Consider the following 8182-nt stretch of genomic DNA (forward strand, 5'->3'; position numbering starts at 1 on the left):
AATGGATTTGTGTGCTTTCCTTCAGTATTGTTTTATTATAAGAACCTCCAAGGAAAGATTTGACATATAGCTAAGTTAGATTGGCCTCCACCAGTGTACCAATATTCTAGGAAATCGTTGAGCCAACCTTGGGTTTTAATTTTAGTTAGAATGCTACTCATTCAGATGAAATGCCACTGGTGTAGATAGTGAAAGAAATCGGGCATTACAATTTACTAGATAAGAGCTAGAAATCTCAGGTCTAGTTCTACAAAGTAAACTTAGAATAACAGCCAAGTCACTCCCATATACAGGAATTTACAATGGCCTAGGAAGAAGGAAGATTGTGGTCTAAGAAGGAACTAGAGTAAATACTTAGAATAACAGCTGAGTCACTCCCATATACAGGAATTTACAATGGCCTACGGAGAAGATGGATTATTCAATAGACTAGAATTGGAACTGTGGCAAGGGCATAAAGCCTTTGGCCCTGGCTTCTAAGAATAAGCTGACCTTAGTTTGGCCTGCTTTTTATCCCAGTTGTAAACACTGATTTTTTTTTTTATCCGAGTTGTAAACACTGCCTGGTTCCTTTCAGCTTTTATGTATGCATTTCTGTTTTGTGTAAAGAGTTATTTTGCATCGGGTTACCTCAGTGTACCTTGGTTGACCTTAATGTATCACCTAACTTCCTTGTTTGCTTCTGTGATATAAGTCTGATGCTCGCTTTGAGACATTACATTCAGATCCAACACTTTCTCTGCTGTTTGTCACCCTGCCAACTCCGTGCCCACCTGAGTACCGGAACCCTGATTCTCCTGAGGGATGAGGGACCAACTGAGTCCAGTCTGAGGCACAACTGTAAGGCATTTTCTCAATTAGCAATCATGACAGAAGGGCCCCATTGTGGGTGGTGCCATCCCTGGACTGGCAGTCTTGGGTTTTATATGAAAGCAAGCTAAGCAAGCCAGGGAAAGCAAGCCAGTAACATTCCTCCATGGCCTCTGAATAAGCTGCTGGTTCCTGACCTGCTTGAGTTCCAGTCCTGAACTCCTCTGGTAGTGAACAATTTGCAAGTGTAAGCTAAATAAACCCTTTCCTCCCCAACTTGCATCTTGGTCATGATGTTTTGTGCAGGAAATCCTGTCTTTAAAAAAAAAAAAAAAAAAGAGTAAATCAGACATTCATTTCCATCATTTCTTCTCCTTTGAAAGGGCATCCTTGGGTGTCAGTCAAAAGTATAGGAAGTAATAAGTCCATTGACCCTGCAAGGCCTAAATGCAACTTACTGTATATTTTCTACCAATAGAATTAAGAAGTGTTTGTGGGTTTTTGTTACTACTCATTTCTAGCACTGTCAGGCTGCCTAGCTATACCTTTGTAAGTAGAGTTTTCTTGAGACTAAATAGGAACTGCCAGTGTGAAAACCTTGCTAAGTTTCTCCTAAAGTCTTTAGTAGATAACTTTTTTATTTTTTCATAAAAAAATTGTCATAAAGCAAGAAAATATAAACAATAATGGCAATTAGCTTTTTTTCATTTATGACTATAATTCTGTAGTTAATAAGGAAAGGATCTTATTATAATTGTGTCTCATAATTGACTCTTGTACTGTATATCAGTTTTTTAATGAAATTACCTCATAGATGAGAGCAACAATAATTTAGCTGTGTTCATACCATATTAAAACTGATTTTTGGATGCCCTGTTCAAATCAGAACCCTGTGAAATAAAAGGTTAAGAAACAATAATGGAGCCGGGTGTGTTGGCACGCTTCTTTAATCCCAGCACTCGGGAGGCAGAGGCAGGAGGATTTCTCAGTTCGAGGACAGCCTGGTCTACAAAGTGAGTTCCAGGACAGCCAGGGCTACACAGAGAAACCCTGTCTCGAAAAACCAAGGGGAAAAAAAAAAAAAAAAAGAAACAATAACGGGGCTATGGCAATGTGATTTATGTTTTTCATACCTGAAGAATTTTAGCTGAAGTTTTTAAAATAAAAGTTGTCATAATTTGGTAGCAGCTGTGAGCCTCCCTTGAGGACTTCCCACACACCTTCATAGCTATGTCTAACCTTAAGTAAATTTGTCTTGTTATATATTGTGGTCTGAATGAAAAATGACCCACAACAGGTTTGTGTATTTAACTACTTGGTCCCAGGTTGGTGGTGCTATTTGGGGAGGTTATGGAACAGTTACACTGTAGAACCTTGCTGGAGGAAGTATTGTGGAGGACTTTAAGGATTTTTGACCTTTTCCCACTTCCTACTTCATGTATGTGGATGAGATGTGATCGTTCAGCTTCCTACTATAGAAATCTGGTGCCATGATGTTCATTCTGGTGTTCAATCTTTTGGAACAGTAGGATAAAATAAACTCCTTCTATAAATTGCTTTTTGTCATAGTATTTTCTCACTGTAACAAATATTATCTTAAAAACCTGTGTATCAGATAATATTTTCAAGTCAGATGTTTTTAAAACTGAACTCTACCACTTAGTAGTGGTTAGAATTTGGTAAATACATATCTGAAAGAAAAAAATTATAATACTAAGTTGCAGTTTTATTGGATAGATTACATGAGAGAACACAACTATTTCAAACACTTTTTGCACAAAGGACAGTAAATGCCAGCTTGCTCCATCCTCATCTCCTACCCTAGCTATACACCTGGAAGTAATGTAGTTTTACCTTTCCTCATGTATTTGTGTATGTAGTCAATTTGGCACTGACATTCATTAGTACATCTCTATGATTCTTTGTTGTTAATTTATTGATTTTCCTGTTGCATGTCAGGCATAATTCTTGTTGGAGAAAGTGGTGTATTATGCCCAGTGGTGGGTTGTAGAAAGGGCAGTAAGAATAAGCATAATTGAGAAATATATATTATGATCTGAAGTGACATATTTTCCCCATAGGAAAAAAAAAGATGTAGATCAGGTTTGGAAGCTAAGAGAGCAAGAAGGCTGGTGGCTTTCAGCTTCTAAAAAAGTGCTGATAGTTCTCTGTAAGAAGAGGAGTTTTAAGTGAAGATTTGACTGAAGTTGGAGAGTTAGTTATGTACTTATATGTGGAAACAGAATTTCAGATTGAGAGAAATTCTAGTGTAAAATGCTAAGATAAAGGGCCAAAGTGAAGAACTGCAAGGAGGAAATGTGTATGTAACAGAAAGAGTGAGACTCAGCCATGTGTTCATGGATTTTCTCCCTTTCCAGTAGGCAGATGACCATTGTTAAACTATCCAGCCTCTGTCTATATACCAATCTAACAAATATCCATTTTATAATAAATATATTCTGTTGGTTATGTTACTCTAGAGAACCCATCTACTACATGAATGAAGCAGTATAACTACTACATAAATAGCATATTTATATTGTGTTTATAAGTAAGCTGAAGTTCATTAAAGTTCATTAAAGAAGGATGTGTGACAGCTTTATTCAAATTTTACTTTATATATAATGAACTTGAGTATCTTTAGATTTGTCCTCTTCTAGAGGTCCTTGAATTCTTCTACCATCTCTACCTGAACCCTAGATACCTAGGAATTGTTCCAGTTGGAGACAAGGTCAGAGACAATATAGGATATGCCAAAATTTTGTTGGTTACCATTTTGAGATTGCAGGCTCTTTGGACCAAGTGACATATTAGGTCCACTTTGAAGGGAACATCTGGCTTCTGTGTGAAGATTAGACAATAATTGAATAAACGGGACCAGTCAGGAAGTTTTTAATGTAATTCAAATGAGTAGTGAGTATTGGTTTGTGATAATGTTATGTTAGCATTGGATAGTAGAACAGTATGCTTTGGGTTATAGATTTGGTGGTAGAAAGCCAAAAGTTTCTGATTAATTGGTATGGTGTGAGAGAATACAAAGGTCCCACAATGTCTTTGTGGTTTCTACAGCCTATTTTCCCAGGGCTACCATTCTTCAGTCTGGATGCAATTTTGATATCCATTTTTCTCCTCTGTGATATAGGCATAGGCCTTTAGTTATACTGCCCCAAGCAAATCTTGCAGATAATGCATCTGCAGACAACCACAGCAGTTGCTGTAAGTATAGAAGTTCTACTCATTGCTGAGCAGTGTGTGAAGACAGGAATAAGAAGAACACAGAGCACAGTGCAACAATTGTGAAACAAATTCATTTAGCAACCATTACACTGAGACAAACACATACATTCAGGGATTCCAAATCACGTAGACAGCTGGATAACAAGCAAATGGTACTCCTTTATTTAATAAACAACAAAAAAAAAGTTGCTTACCTAAGACCCAGACATGCTGAGCATAACATTCAAATGTCCTCTGAAGAAAAAAAAAAAAAAAAGGTTGCTCCAAGCTCTCTTGCTGCCTTACCTGATGTGATGTTGCTCTATTTATAGGTTCCAGAAACCTTTACAAGAAAAAGAAAAAAAAAAATCATTGTGGAGGAAGAAAGGAAAAATATAAGACATCATTTCAAAACACAAATCTCATCTTGTTGAACAACAACAACAAAAAACGCAAGTGAAGGTTATATTGATTATTAAGACACGAAAAACAAGCAATCATTGGTAATAGTCAGAAACTGGAAATAACCCAGATGTGCTTCAACAGAAGAATAGATAAAGAAAATGGTTCATTTACACAGTGGAATATGATTCACCTATTAAATTTGAATAGTGAGTTTTGCAAATATCAAATTTGCATCATGAATTTTGCAGGCAAATGGATGAAACTAGAAAATATCCTGAGTGAGTTAACCGAGACCCAAAAGGACATTCATGGTATGTACTCACTGACAAGTGGATGTTAGCCAAAAAGTACAGAATACCAGTGATTCACCCTACAGGCCATAAGAAGTAAAACAAAAAGGAAAGCCAAAGTGAGGATGTTTGAATCTCACTTAGAAAGGGGAAAAAAAAAAATGATGGGAGACAGGGAAAGAGGGAGGAACCTGGGTCAGAGAGGGAAGAGGGAGGGGAACGGTGACAGGACCGTGTATGGGGAGAGACAGAAGAGAAACCCAGGAGAATGAATGGAAATATGCAGCTCCTGGAGGTGAGTGGTGGTGGAGAATCTCTAGCAAGTTCCAGAGTCCTGGGATATAAGAGAGTTCTAGGACTCAATGTGGGTAACCTTAGCCCAAATGCCCAATAATGGAGAGATGGAACTTGAACAGTCCGCCTCCAGTAGTTAGATAGGGCCCCCAGTGGACAGATGGGCAACCCACCCTCAAAATATTTGACCTAGATTTGTTCCTGTCTAAAAGAAATGCAGAGACAAAAAAATGTAGCAGAGACTGAGGGAATGGCTAACTAGTGACTAGCCCAACTTGGGATCCATCCCATAGTCAGGCAACAAACCCTGACACTATTTATTACTGAAGCTGTGTTGTGCTTGCAGGAGCTATAATGGTTTCTTCTGAAAGGCTCTACCAGCAGCTGACTGAGATACATGGAAATACTTAGAACCAACCATTGGACTGGGGCCCGGTACCCCTATGGAAGAGTTGGGGGAATGATTGAAATAACTGAAGGGGATGATAGCCCCATGGGAAGACCAACAGTGTCAACTAACATGAACTACTGAGATCTTCCAGAGATTCTGAGGTAGTTCTGAAGGCTCCAACACATATGTAGCAGAGAACTGACTGCCTTGTCTGGCTCCAGTGGGAGAGGATGTGCCTAATCCTGTAGAGACTTGGTGTTCCAGAGAAGGGGAATACCGGACCCTCCCAGAGATGGAGAGGGGGCAGGGAGTGAAGGACTCTGGGAGGGGGAACCAGGAGGCCAGCAACATTTGGCATGTAAATAAATAATTGATTAAAAAAGGAACCAAGAAAAAAAATGAGTGTTTATTCTTCCTTTCAGTCTCCAGAAAGGAAATTGGATCTTTTTAGCAAATAAAACTTGACTTGGTATACTACTCAGCTATTAAAAAGCATGAATTTATGAAATTCCTAGGCAAATGGATGGACCTGGAGGGTATCATCCTGAGTGAGGTAACCCAATCACAAAAGAACTCACATGATATGTACTCACTGATAAGTGGATATTAGTCCAGAAACTTAGAATACCCAAGTTACAATTTGCAGAACACATGAAACTCAAGAAGAACGAAGACCACAGTGTGATCACTTTGCCCTTCTTAGAATTGGGAACAAAACACCCATGGAAGGAGTNACAGAGACAAAGTTTGGAGCTAAGACAAAAGGATGGACTATCTAGAGACTGCTACACCCAGGGATCCATCCCATAATCAGCCTCCAAACGCAGCCTCCTCACATACACCAGCAAGATTTTGCTGGAAGGACCCTGATATAGTCATCTCTTGTGAGGCTATGCCGGTGCCTTGCAAACACAGAAGTGGGTGATCACAGTCAGCTATTGGATGGATCACAGGGCCCCCAATGGAGGAACTAGAGAGCTAAAGAGGTCTGCAACTTTATAGGTGGAACGACAATATGAACTAACCAGTACCCCCAAAGGTCGTGTCTCTAGCTGCATATGTATCAGAAGATGGCCTAGTCGGCCATCATTGGGAAGAGAGGCCCCTTGGTCTTGCAAACTTTATATGCCTCAGTACAGGGGAACACCAGGGCCAAGAAGTAGGAGTGGGTGGGTACGGGAGTGTGGGGGGCGGGTAATGGGGAACTTTTGGGATATCATTTGAAATGTAAATGAAAAAAATACCTAAAAGAATATTAAAAAAAAAAAACTGGACTTGGCAGCACACATACTAAAAATGAAACAATACAGTGAAGATTAGTATAGCCCCTGCACAAGGATGATGCTTAAATTTATGAAGCATTCCATAAAACAAAAGAAAGCACATAAAACACTATAATAATGTGAGGGGAGAGAATTATGTTTGAGAAGGAAGGTTCTCTTCAAGCAAGTGTGTGAAATGTCCATTTATTAGCTTCCACAAAGTTAACATGTGACCTTCCTATGCTTATGTTTACAATATTACATGTAGCAACAATTAGCATCAGAAGCACCAGTACCTTTGAATACTAGTTTATATTCTCTACATGATAATGGTGCCTGTAGAATATAATTAGATGAGAATATGCTAAATTTATACTTGATTTCCATGAAGCAGGATTCTAATCAAGATTAACTCAAATCACCAAAAGAGGTGACATAGCTCCTAGAGTTGAATCAGACCCAAGATTCTTTGAATGAAGTCAAGGCTGGGTTTCTTTTAGGAAGGAGTCGACTACTCTGCCTAAAACCTACCCTCTTAATCTTTGCCTCATATTCTGGAAAAGGACTGTGACTTTCTGTTGTGTCCAGCCAGCAGTTCACATGTCTGGGTTCTGTTCTGGGAAGGCATTTTGGAATCTGCAAGAGAAGAGGGAGCTAGGCAGCAATATGAAACCAAGACAGTCATTCTGATCAAGGTTCAATTTTAATGTCAGCAAACATGCTTTATAAAGAAAAGGGGAGGCCCCGACCCTGGCCAAGCAAAGTTTCTTTGAAGTAGATAGGTCAGCCTTTTAGTGGGAACTCAAGAAGATCACAGTTCAGTGCTAACTCCGGAAAATCTTGGAAGAGAATCAGTTCGGCCTCAGGCAGGTGGTGGCACATCAAAGGAGCAGCACACCAGGTGGCTCCGCCAGGCTGGTCACAGCCACCCTTGCTAGGCTGGAAGGAGGTAACAACTTTCAAGCATGGTAACTGGATTAGGGAAAGAAATATAATCAGACTTTTGGGCATAAGTATTCATCTTAAAAAACTCAAAATGTCACCATCTCTAATTAGAGGCTTGAGAAGAGTAGATTATCAATGGAATTTAGCTCAGTTCCATCTCACAGTAGGTGTAGTGGATTCCTCAATCCATATTGTAGTTATGTCCTCAGTTCTAAGATACATAACTGGAATGGAAATTCTTAACAGCCTGGACAGATTCTCTGATCTATGGAGTGTCCAGGATTGCTATATAAGTAAGGACATCCGGAAGTCACTAATGGAAGTAGTAAGGCTTGAAAAGTTTGCAGAGATTACAGAGTTTTGTGCTGCAGGGGTGAGTTTTCTTAGAGATTGGAATGGTGATTTTTTTATTATGCCCCATTTCAGTTCATCTTCTCATACAATATAGAAAACAAATGGATCTTGAAGAATTATTAAGAAATCCAGCCATAGCCGGGCGTGGTGGCACACACCTTTAATCCCAGCAGAGGCAGAGGCAGGTGGATTTCTGAGTTCGAGGCCAGCCTGGT

At 39.4% G+C, this 8182-nt stretch overlaps 1 non-coding gene across 1 annotated transcript; it reads left to right on the top strand.

Annotated features, from left to right (window-relative positions):
- Window positions 1–6675: 6675 nt before the first annotated feature.
- LOC115031972 lies at window positions 6676–6779 on the top strand. Its single transcript, XR_003837630.1, has one exon. It is a non-coding gene; the product is annotated as a U6 spliceosomal RNA (small nuclear RNA).
- The last annotated feature ends 1403 nt before the right edge of the window (window positions 6780–8182 follow it).

This window comes from Mus caroli, chromosome 9 (assembly GCF_900094665.2).
Source record: "Mus caroli chromosome 9, CAROLI_EIJ_v1.1, whole genome shotgun sequence".
Taxonomy (NCBI): Eukaryota; Metazoa; Chordata; class Mammalia; order Rodentia; family Muridae; genus Mus; species Mus caroli.